Below are 11,882 nucleotides of genomic sequence, written 5' to 3' on the forward strand. Positions count from 1 at the left end.
GAGATTTTGCAGTTGGGTGTTAGGCGGTATGGTGGCCAAGGCTGACACATAGCACATACTTACACAGTATTGTTGAAGTTCTTTACACTCACGAGGCCATTTAATTCACAAAACAAGCTTCTGAGATAAGTACTCAAAAAAAAAAAAAAGCGGCCCACTGGGAAAGGGTAGGCGGCTCCGAGGATCAGTCTTTCTGGGAATAGAAAGCTTCTCACTGTCCCACGGCGCAGCTCCGGTGCCCTGGGCCGTAGTGAGTGAGTTATAGGTCGCCAAGCCCGCATCCGTGTTATTTGATAGCTCGGAAAGGTGAACCGTGGAGGCCCTCGGGAGGGCAACCGTGACAACACTTGACTGTTGAAGGTTGGAAGTTCCAATCCACCCAAAGGTCCCTCAGAAGAAGCACCTGGCGATTCTCTTCTAATAAGCCGGCTTTGGAACCGGTGGCGGCGCCATGGCCAGCACCCCGGGGACGCGGGCGCCAGGCCTGGGGGAGAGGAAGACGAGGAGGAGGAGGAGGAGGACGAAGAGGAGGAGCAGCACAGATTTCGGGAAGAAACCAGAGGCCCGAGCACCAGACGGAGCCGCATTGCACTCTCTCCAGGTGAGGCCTGCCGGCCGGGGAGATGAAACCGCAGCTGCTGCCGCCACCTTGGCCGTGCTGCCCCGCGGCGTCCGAGGGGGCCCGGCCTTGGGCAGGCGAGGCGCGGGGTGTCCTTCCCTTTGCGGGGTGCTAAGGGGAGAACGGGGGAGGTGGCACGAGTGCTCAGGCCACGGCCTTCGGTCTGAGGCGCCTTCTGGGTCCGTGACCTTGGGAAGTTCCGCAAGGATGGCCCGTGGTCGCTAGCTAGCATGGAAGCTTCCAGGCGCTCCTGACTCCCTGTTTCTCCACGTGACCCTTATTTTTGGTGATGCTTGGACTCCTTGTTAGGGGCCGACACCCCTTCTTTCCTTTTTTAAAATCGGCGGTCTGTCTTGGAGTGGGGCTGCATGGGCGTGAGTTTATTCTGGAACGCGTGGGCCTGAACTTGGTCGTGACACAGCGGTCTTCGAGTCGGTATTTTCTGGAGGTTTAGAGTCACGGTAAATAGGTTGCGTGTGGGCTGGAAGGTTAGGGTTTTTTGTTTTTTAATATTAAGATAAGCTTTGAGAAGGATGCTTGGAAAGGCTTTTCAACAGAGTTGAAAATGCTTGGGAAAGTTTTTCAACGGAGTCCTGGCTTTGGCTTTCAGGTATAGTAACTGAAACTCATCTACCAGTTGCTTGAGGGCAAGATGCCCGGAACATAAAATCAGCCATTCGAAAGCAAAAAAAAAAAAAGAAAGAAAAGGGTGGGGAGCTCAGTTCTATCCCGGGGTACATGAGGGTCACCCTAAGTCGGGTTGACTCAACAACTGGCTGAAGCTGAGGCTCCAGGTTACTAAACTTGCCTGAAGTCCCTGACAAATACATGGTGAAGCTTGACTTTGAGCCCAAGCTGTGTGGCCGCAGCGTCGTGACGTTGCTTCTCATTACAAATTACTTATGCTTCCATTCAACCAGTTGAAAATTCTCGTCATCACCATCGACAACGATTCTATGCTTTTGGGAAGGCCATTAACTTACCCTCTTTTTCAAATCCTTTATATCAGTAATCTTCAAACTCACTTGCTCATGTTCCTTCTACATCATTTCAAAAACTGCTAGCCTGAATCATATGAAACGGTGATTTTTTCTAAGTAAAAAACGAACAGATAGCAGCAGTGTCATTTCCCTCCAATATTCTAGCATAGCTATTTTCACATTCCAATGGCAAAGAATGTAATTTCCAGAATGTTGAAAATACTGGATTTTAGAGCAAAAAAATCTAACACACTTTTAACATGTTCAGTGGAATCAAAATAGCAGAGTAATCTTGTTTTATTGAGGTACAATTCAGCCACAACGTAGCATGTAGCAGCACTTACTTCCTTTGATGCCAACCCTACAGCCTACTGCTATAGCATGCCGTAGTTGAACGAGACTGGATTTTGTGGATGTGCTCCATTAAAAAAAATCTATTTGTCGGTTTCTGAAAATTTGGGTTGTTTCTACTTTGGGTTATTTGGAATAATCCTGCTATGAACATTTATGTACAAGTGTTTGTTTGCACACCTGTTTCCAGATCTCTCCAGGATGGACCTCAGGGTGCAATATCTGGGTCATGTGCTGAGATTCCAGCTGTCTCTTCTTGATTAAACGCTACTCTGGTTGCTCTAAGAGTTTTTTATTAGAAAAAAGAGTTGATTCTGATGTTCTTTGCCATTTTATTCATTGCTTTTGTGGAGAGACACACTGTTGCGGTTCCCTGCTCTGCAGTTTTTGCTGATGTCCTGTCTACCATAGTAATTTGATGCTCATCTTCATCCATTTACAGAAACACACACAAAAACGTGAAACAGTCAGAACGTTTACATCATTTCTTTTTCTTTTTGAACTCATAAGCTTACTTCTTTTCACTTACCAAAATCTATCCTTAAAACATATAACTTAACTTTAGTCTTATAGGTCTTTTTATCGAGTACCCTTTCTCTAAATATATATATCTGAATAGATATAAATTATTTTTTAAAATTCCTTTGACTACATGTGTGCTTGGTGTTGAATTTTTTTCCTGGACCAAAATTTGAATGATTATAGCTCACCGCTTAGTTAAATATCATAAATATACTAAGCAATTGGTAATTCTAATCATAGTTTTTAGAAGCACACCTGAGATGGATGAGGCATTTCCTTCCATGCAGTTCATGTACCTTTGTGTGAATCACAAATTACTCAAATAAGACTGGTCTCAGATGGGGAAACTGAAAGGTAGCTAGATTTACATACAAATGGGGTTGTCTCCCCAGTGACGGCAAAGGTCACCTGGAGGGGTTGGAAATAAATGAGGCAGCCTTTGGACACCTATGGGAAAGCCAAAACTAGTCTGGGTGCACGGACTAGGATCCCCTAGGTCCAGGTAAAATCAGTACCTTGGGCACACCCACCTTAGGTACATCACATAGGCGGCCTGCACTCAGTTAAACACCCCTGGCTACCTGCAGGAAGGCCAGGTCTCTTTTACTCTGCTCCTGTTCAGCCGCAAGGGGTGGGTCTCTTTTCCCTGCTGGCATGTATTCGCCCACTAAGGGCTTATTTGGGGCGCACAAATGCTTGGACTCTTAGGCTCTTGGTCCACGTGTGCTTGGGCTCTTGGCTTCTTGTCCTCCGGGGATTCCCCTGTTCCCCGCGTGTGGCTGTTCTTTTCCATGTAGGTTTTTAAAAAATTTGGGGGGGTTGGGGGTGGGGGATAATATTTTATTCAGTCACCTTTGTATACAATTGAAACTCTGGGAATTCAAAATTAACATCTTTGCCCATAAACTTCTTATAATCCAGAAAAGGTTTCAACCTTGTGTTCCACATTGTTCTGCTGGGCTTTGTCTAAACGAACCTTTAATAGCCTGCTGCCGTCCAGCTTTCCTCGGATTCTCTTGCCCACGGTTCCACGTGGGAAGACCACGTCTTCAAGGACGGCAGTGTGCACAGCTGTCTGAGCGCGGCTCCTGGGACGCGTGTGCTTATTCTTTGTACGGTGTTTCCGAGTTGGTTTCGGCAGAATTCTCCTCTGAGCAATAAATACAACGTGCTTTCCACTGAATTTTTTCTCCAGTTCCCATACTAGCCAGACTTGGATTCTCTGGAAAGATTTCAGTTGAGGAACAGGAACAAAGATTACAATAGCTTTCCAACCACCACCAACTTGGATTTCCTTGGCTGCCGTGGAATTTAGCACCCTTCACTGAGCCTTAGGTCCGTGTCTCCAGCTCAAGAAGAGCCTGAGAAATGCCGGACTCAATTCATCGGACTTTTCGCCATTGGGCTTCACAATCTTCGACTTGAACTGAACGAGGCTTTTCTCGCCGAGCTCCCCACTCGGAAGAGTCCCACGTGGTGTTGTGTGCACAGCGCGTACAGCACACTTCCCAGAAACAGCGCGCGCCGTTGTGAGACTGTGAAACCTGACACTTCACCTTTCTTTCATAAAAGCTCCCTTGGATTACAAAAGTGCTTCTGCCACGTGATTCTTTCAGCGCTATGAAGTAAGAACTGAGGTTTACCCCGCTCCAGAAACCTAACAAGATCTTGTTCACGTGAATAAGTAAATAGAATAGAAATAGTTTTATTTCAGGAATATCATTCAATTCCTTGAATTCCATCCAAATGTTTCCCAAAGTAGGCAGGTGATACGACTATGGGGGTGGAGCAGGCAGGTGATACGACTATGGGGATGAAGAAAATTTGGGTGCTAGACTGATCCAAGTAAGGGGGTGGGAATGGGTGGGTGGGTGAGTGGGTGAGGGTGGTGGCTGCAAAAGCAGATACCTACACTTTATCCTGAATTATGGGCTATATTACAAAATATTTTAATTTCCTGGCGGACACTAGTTTCTCTCCCTATAATTAGGGTGGTAAACTAAATAAGATTAGGAATCTATGTTCTATATAATGAAAAATTATTTTACCTTTAATTTTCAATGAGTGGAGTATCTTCTATTTGTCCATGTAGAACTAAAGTGTTCTTTCTACCCTAAGTTTTTCCCTGGGGACTAACCCGTATGCTGTACTTCACTGTACTTTCTTGCCTTTGGAGGTCTTAGATGAACCAATGTGGCAGGAGATAGAGAAGGCTGTTTTCCCCTCTGATCCTTCCCTGCAAGGTTAGCTCCCCTCTCCAGGTGACCTTTCATATACTGACTGTGTCCTTTTGCATCTCCACGTCTAAAGACGTTAACAATCTTCATATTACTAGTGCCAAGATATTACATTATTCTTTTGGGGTTTCCCTATATCTTACATTTGTAAATTGTCCATTTATTAATTCTTTCTTCCTCCTATGTTGAGTATGCCTATGTTTCTTGCTGGAATCATGACTGATTTCAATCAATCAGTGGACAGCACAAGTTTACTGAAAGCAAAGAATTCTCTAACACCTAACACCAAATGCACCAAAAGACTTGTTAGAAATGTACTGTCCAATACAGTCCCTAATAGCCACAATGGGTTACATTAAATTAATTGAAGTTAAGTCCTATAGTCCCATAAGCTACATTTCAGAGGCCCAGTGTGGTTATTGGCTATGATACTGAACAGTGTAGAAGTAGAACATTTCCATCACCACAGAAAGCCATGGCAGCATAGTGGAATATTTGTATGTTGACTATGAAACCAAGTTTCATAGAAATGGGATAGAACTGTATCATTTGGGGGATCAAAATATACTAGGGATAGAAATATATAATTTTTTAGCAGATAAATTGGTTTTCTTATATTCACTAATGTATAAAATCAAGTCAATTCAACTTCAACCTATTTTGTTAAGCCAAACTTTTCTAGCATATGGAAGTGTGACTCTGGCAGGTGAGTCCTTTCCGGCCACCCCGTTTGGGTATCTGCGAGCTCTCCATGCACTCTCTCGTTCCAGAGGACATTAGTACTCCATGGCTCCTATTTGGTGGCCTCTAAGCATGTGGTGTTTTGTTTTGTGGAGCTTTGGTGTCATAGTCGGGTCGGTAGCTCAAAACACCAGATGCGCCATGGGAGAAAGATGAGGCTTTCAGCTCCTATGAAGATATACAGCATCAGAAACCCACACGGGCAGTTCTGTTCTGCCCTGTAGGGTCGCTGTGAGTCGGAATCAACTCAATGGCAGTGAGAGCATTTCACTGTTTTGTTTGGTAATCAGATTCTTTAGTTGATTATTCCGAATGGTTTAATAGCTACTCCACTGCCATAGCCTACGATGTTGTATTCATATCTGCCTAGGAAGTCAAGAGTACTTGTGTACTGCTTATTTTTATGACTTTAAACCAGATGAGAATGTGAGTCTACATTTTTCTTTCTTTTCACTGTATTTTTTCTAGGTGCACCAAGTCAACTCTAAGGCACAGTGATCCTACATGTATTAAAATTATGCTTCACAGTGTTTTCAGTGGTTGCTTTTTTAGCAATTGATCACCAGACCTTTATTCTCCGTGCGCTCTGACAGGGCACACACTGCCCATCTTTCAGTTAGCAGCCAAATGCACGAAACATTTGCACCACCTAGCAACTCCCCTATATATATACCTAGTAGTCAAATAAATTTTCTTTGGGGATATGGGAAAGTAGAAGAGTCATTATGATTTAAATAGGAGCCTTCTGAAGCAATCCCTAAAGAGGCAGACGTATCCAAAGACTGTCAGCTGGATTACCCTCCTGAAGTTGTGGGTTGTGTATTCATTCTGAAAGAGTATCAGCTCTTCAGAAAAACCTTAGGTGATTCTGCTAGGTGAGCAACTGAAGAAAGATTTCATACAGCTATTGAGATCCTAGATCTAAAATGATAGCTATTTATAGAGTATTACTTGCCTTGTAAATATCCTCTTCGGTGTTGCAATAAGTTCCTCTTGTGTGACAGACATTTGCAAGCACACCGTACCAGTGGAAAGGACATCTATCCTCGTACGTTATGTGAGAAGAACTTTAGATTTTAAAGTCCCTCAAAACCACTGTAGACAATTACAAGACTGAGTTAAAAGTTATCTGTTCGTTTTCTGGAAGGCAGAGAGCCATGCAGACTGCCAGTATGGACACTGCGCCGGCGAGTTCATGTTCGCAGAAGGGCTGTCCTGCCGCAGGAGAGAGAAAGTGGTAGCACTTAGGAACGCATGGGTGGGATTCTCATTGCGCCAAGTCAGAGGTTGCCAAAGTTTGTGTACGTTTATGAGTGGGGCCTCAGTGACCACCATCCCTCATCCCCTTCATCATTCCCCCAACCAATGGCATCTCTACTCTCTTCTCCCTGACAGAAAACCACGCGGGCAAAGCTGTCCTCTGTGTCTCTGTTCCTGTTGCATACAAAGCTCCTTGGGAGCTAATGAAGGACGCCACCCCCTCCCCAGACTCAGTCATGGGTAGCCTACAAGAGCTCGGGCCTGGACTAGAGGTTGTTTAGCCATCAAAAAGACCTTTCCATCACACCTTTAGCTATTTCCACCCATGAATCCCCTGCCGTCTGGGGGCACTGGTCACGAGAAGCTCGGCATTGGCTTGTTAAAGTGCTGGCATTGAGTCAGGGTCACCAGTTCAGCCTCTCCTCCCTTCTGAAAACCAATGTCTCAGGACATAATTGCCCTTCCCAGCCATCTGGCCTCCACAGGTGCTTCTGAGGCTTCTCAGACCCATTTTGACAACCCTGAACCTGAAAGTAAGTAGAATGAGCTGGACGCCAGCAGGCATTGGGAGGGATCTGAGACTCTCTCTGCTGAGCCAGAACTCTGGGGCCAGATCTCCCAGAAGCCCACTTATCTCCCCCTCTCAGCATAATGAGTGGTCATGTCCTTTACATTTATATCACTCCAGGGACTGTTTGGGGGTTCCCCCCTCCCCCCAGGAAAGGAACACAGTTCCAACGGTGAGCTGGCACTTTATCCTTCGAGATAGGAAACTGCCAGCAATTTTTAAACCACCCGTTTCCAGTTTAAAATTCAATAGAATGATATATGCATTAGATACTTTTAAAAGCATGAAATGCATTCACTATTGAAGCTAGCATGAACATAAAAATGAAAACAGAACCCAGAAATGCTCCTTCCATGAAGATTTAAGACAAGCTTTTATGGCAGGAAACCAGTTCATCACTCTCCCACAGAGCACCAGGTGAGTTCCAACTGCCAGCCGCTCAGTAGCCAGCCAGCCCAGCACTTAACCCACTGTACCACCAGGGCTCCTTTATGATAAACATCGTTTTGGAATCATTAAGTAGTGACCTCAAAAGCTCTTGTACTCCCTCACTATGGAAGCAGAGGGCCACCAGTTAACAGAAACTTCCAGTTGACAGAAGCCTGACTATAAATTCGCTTGTGGTGCTTATTATGTTATTACACGCACATTACAGGATCATAAGAATTATACTAGTAACTGTTACTTTGTCGGAACTTTACATAAATTGACAGATTACCATGATTATGGGCCATCACAGTGGGGGTCTAACACACACATCATTTGTTTCTTTTTTTCCTGCTAAATGTGATTTGTTCTTCTTGTTGAGAATACAAACAGCAGAGCACACAGCGAGCACGTCAACAGTTTCTACATGTCAAACTAAGTGATACTGACTGCATTCTCCGAGTTTTGTAACAAGTCTTGCCTTTCTGTTCTGAGTTGTTCCTCCCTCGTTTATATAAACTCACCACTGTCTAAGGGCTTCATCTCAGATTGTGAGTTGTCAATTTTATAGCACACAGATAGTCCTAAAAAGAGCATGATGCTCAAAGTAGTCCTTGTTTTTGGTTTTCTAAACCGGGTAAAATTCCCTCAACAGGACTTTAAAAGAATGCGTACCCAGGGCTAATCAAAGACAATCTTAAGGGAAGATCTCTGTGCCCCATGGGGATGATTGATAAAATTCTACCATAAACGTAACAAGGAGGTGTTGAAAAGGAGCCAAAAGCAGATACAAAACAAACAGAAAACATAGATCCAGGAAGGAAACACAGACGATAATGGGTGTTATAGTAAAATGTGGTGAAGAAATCAGATGGTGCCCAGCTATCCGAGACATTAGTAGTGTCTGGGTGTTAAAGACTTGTCTCCAAACACGCAGCCATGGAAGCGAGATGTCCACTAAGTCCACACAGAAGAAGCACACCATCATCAGTAACCGAAGGATTGCAAATCGCATGATCTGGAGTGGAGGGAGAGGAGGGGTCAGTATCAGAGCCTAAATGGCGAGAATCCAGTTTGCAGAAGGCTGCAGATGGCAGCGGGAGCCCGAGAGACAGTTGTGGGAACTACGTAGGAAAGAAGCCTCTGGTGAGCTCCCCCGTCCATAACTGAGGGATGGGAAGGAAGTGGAGAGATGAGCATGGAAGATCAAAGGGATAACTCGGATTGAACGGTTGAAACGTCCGTTGAGCCCTCTGATGCATGCTGGACCTGATCTGATTTTCAACATTTCCTGTGTTTTTGTTTTGTTTTTGTGTGTTCTTATTAGGGTTTAGCTCAGAGGTGTTATGTCATTGGTGGTAATATATTTTTCATTATGTGAAACCTAGGATTGATGAACCTATAGGGACAGCGGAGTAAGGGTTTCAGGGGGCATAGGTAGAGGGGTGGTGGTGGTAGGGCAAGTAAAATGGAGACGATGTCAAGGAGTCCAGGAAGGAAAAGGTGTTTGGAAACTGATTGTGGTAGCAATTATACAATTGTGCTTGACGTGACTGAACTATGGAACCACCTGATAGATGTATTAACTCCTGATTAATAATAAATTAAATAACAATAATAACTAGGTAAAGAAAACTATTATATGTTTTAAAGATAATGTATAAAATATTTTTGATGTAAGATTTAAAGATTATCTCAGGGCAACAGTTCCAGAAAGTCTAGAGTCTATGAAAATTTGAAATGTTGTTATTCATTTTCCCCTTTTGGCAAGGATTCTTCGCCAGAGTTTGTCATCAAAACGTTCAGTCTTGGTAGCCCAGCACCAACCATTTGTCTGGTCTCACAGCAAAGGAAGCAGTTGTTCATGCAGGCAATCATCCACACTGCTTTCCCTACTCTTCTTCCTGCACCAAGCAAATAGAGACCACCTGCTGTGCTTTGGATGGCTGCTTGCAAGCTTTTAAGGCCCTAAGCACTGCACAGTGAACTAGAACAGAAGCACTGAACATGCTATTGGGCCAATAAACTGGATGTCTCATAAAACCAAGAACTTAAAGCTCTAAGCTTTGAGTTGTCTGTTTTATATAAGCAGTCTTAGCAAATATTATTTTTCATTCATTGCTGTAAATATTCCTGTCATGGATTAAAAATATGTGTCAACTTGGCTAGGCAGTGATTCTCAGTTTCACAGTTCCATAATGAAGTTTGGCAGTCATGTAATAATGTGATTCTGCAGCTATATGATCATCCCTCATCATGTGATCTGTTGTAATTACCCAATTATCCTCCATTTGTGATGCGCTATAAATCTTCGATGTTAATGAAGGATCCCTGTAGCACACAATGGATTAAATGTTGGGCTGCTAAATGCAAGGTCAACAATTCACAAATTTCACAATTTAAACCCACCAGCCATTCTATAAAACCTTCCACTCCCATAAAGATTTAATCTTGGAAACCCCAAGGAGGAGTTATACTCTGTACTATAAGGTTGTCAATGAGGCAGGTTTAGGTTATGTTGAAGAGCATTAATTATATTTGTTATGCTAATAAGCAGGATTAGAATCTTACTCAGGTCACAGCCCTGATCTGATGTAATAGGAGTTTCTCTGGGGTGTGGCCTAACCTCTTTTCTCTTAACACAGTGGTTCTCAACTTTTCTAATACCATGACTCTCAACACAGTTTCTCATGTGGTGGTGACCTTAACATAAAATTATTTTTGTTGCTACTTCATAACTGTAATTTTACTACTGTTCAGCATTGTCATGTAAATGTCTGATATGCAGGATATATTTTCATTGTTACAAATTGAACACAATTAAAGCATAGTGATTAATCACAAAACAATGTATAATTATATATTGTGAAATATTTATTTCGAATGACAAATAAATGAAATTTTGTCTTGAAGCACGGTGTAGCATGGGTAACAGTCTTCACACCGGGTACTCGTAGGTGGGCATATCTGCATGTGGTTGGACCCGCTTGGAGACGGATAGAAGGGCGGTGTCTTGATTCCTAAGACCATCAGAAATATGTGTTTTCCAATGGTCTTGGTCAACCCTTGTGAAAGAGTCGTTCGACCCCAAAAGGGGTCATGACGCACAGGTTGAGAACCACTGTCTTAAGAGCTAAAAGGAGAGCGACACAAGTAGAGAAAGAGGAGCCTACTCCCACAATGAAAGAAGCGCAGAGTGGAACCCATCCTTAGGACCCAAAGTCCCTGGACTGAGAACACTGAGATCCAGGGAATACTGGTGCCAAGACATATGGAGGTCCCTTAGGAATGCCAAGCCCACAGACATTGCAACGAGACCAAGACCTTCCCCCCGAGCCCAAAGTGAAAGAATGCCTTCTCTTAGAGCTGGCACCCTAGATTCAGACTTCCTACCTCTTAAACTGGGAAAGAGTATATTTGTTTGTTAAAGACAACCACTGTGGTATTTCTGTTATAGAAGCACTAGATAACTAAGATAAGTTCTATCTCACAACTTTTTCCAATTCAATTTTTATGGGCGTATAACTTATTAATAGTGATTATAATAATTTCTGTGTAACCCAACCCTTAACCAATTTGATTTTTCCTTCACTGTTAAGTCCCATTTTCCCCTTCTTTTTCATCCCTGGTTGGTCTCTATACATTTTCCTTTTTATCTTTTTATATAAGTGAGGTAAAAAAGTATTTGTCTTTCTATGATTGGCTAGTTTTTGTCAGCATGATGTATCCAAGGTCCCTCCATAATGGGGCATATATCAAGACTTCGTTTATTGGCTGAGAAACATTCCATTATACATAATTACACCTTTTGCTTACCCATCCCTCTTCTGTGGGGAATTTAGCTAGTTTCCACCATCTGGCTATTGTAAACAGTGCTTCAATGAAATTCCACCACTCCTAACATCTTTCCAGGAATGGGCTGAATTTTCTGACTCATAGAGTTTACTAGAAAAATTTGAGGGAATGTAAAGCCATGAAGTTGGGACACATGAAGCATATTCAGAGATAACAATCACTTTTGGTTGGAGCAAAGTGTTGTTGGAGCAATAAAGAAATTTGCATTCAGTTTTGCACTTGCCACTGGAATAATGGTAACAAATCAAGTTGTGGGGGGAGGGTCTGTACAGGTTTTCTTAGATGTCATGATTCCTTATGTTTTAGGGTTTTTGTTTAGGGTT

The 11,882-nt window shown here is 43.3% G+C and overlaps 1 pseudogene; it reads right to left on the reverse strand.

Moving 5' to 3' along the window:
• Positions 1-3,312: 3,312 nt before the first annotated feature.
• LOC142452432 (small ribosomal subunit protein eS7-like) lies at positions 3,313-9,713 on the reverse strand (annotated as a pseudogene).
• Between the last annotated feature and the right edge of the window lie 2,169 nt (positions 9,714-11,882).

The sequence above is a fragment of the Tenrec ecaudatus genome, chromosome 7, assembly GCF_050624435.1.
Source record: "Tenrec ecaudatus isolate mTenEca1 chromosome 7, mTenEca1.hap1, whole genome shotgun sequence".
Lineage (NCBI taxonomy): Eukaryota > Metazoa > Chordata > Mammalia > Afrosoricida > Tenrecidae > Tenrec > Tenrec ecaudatus.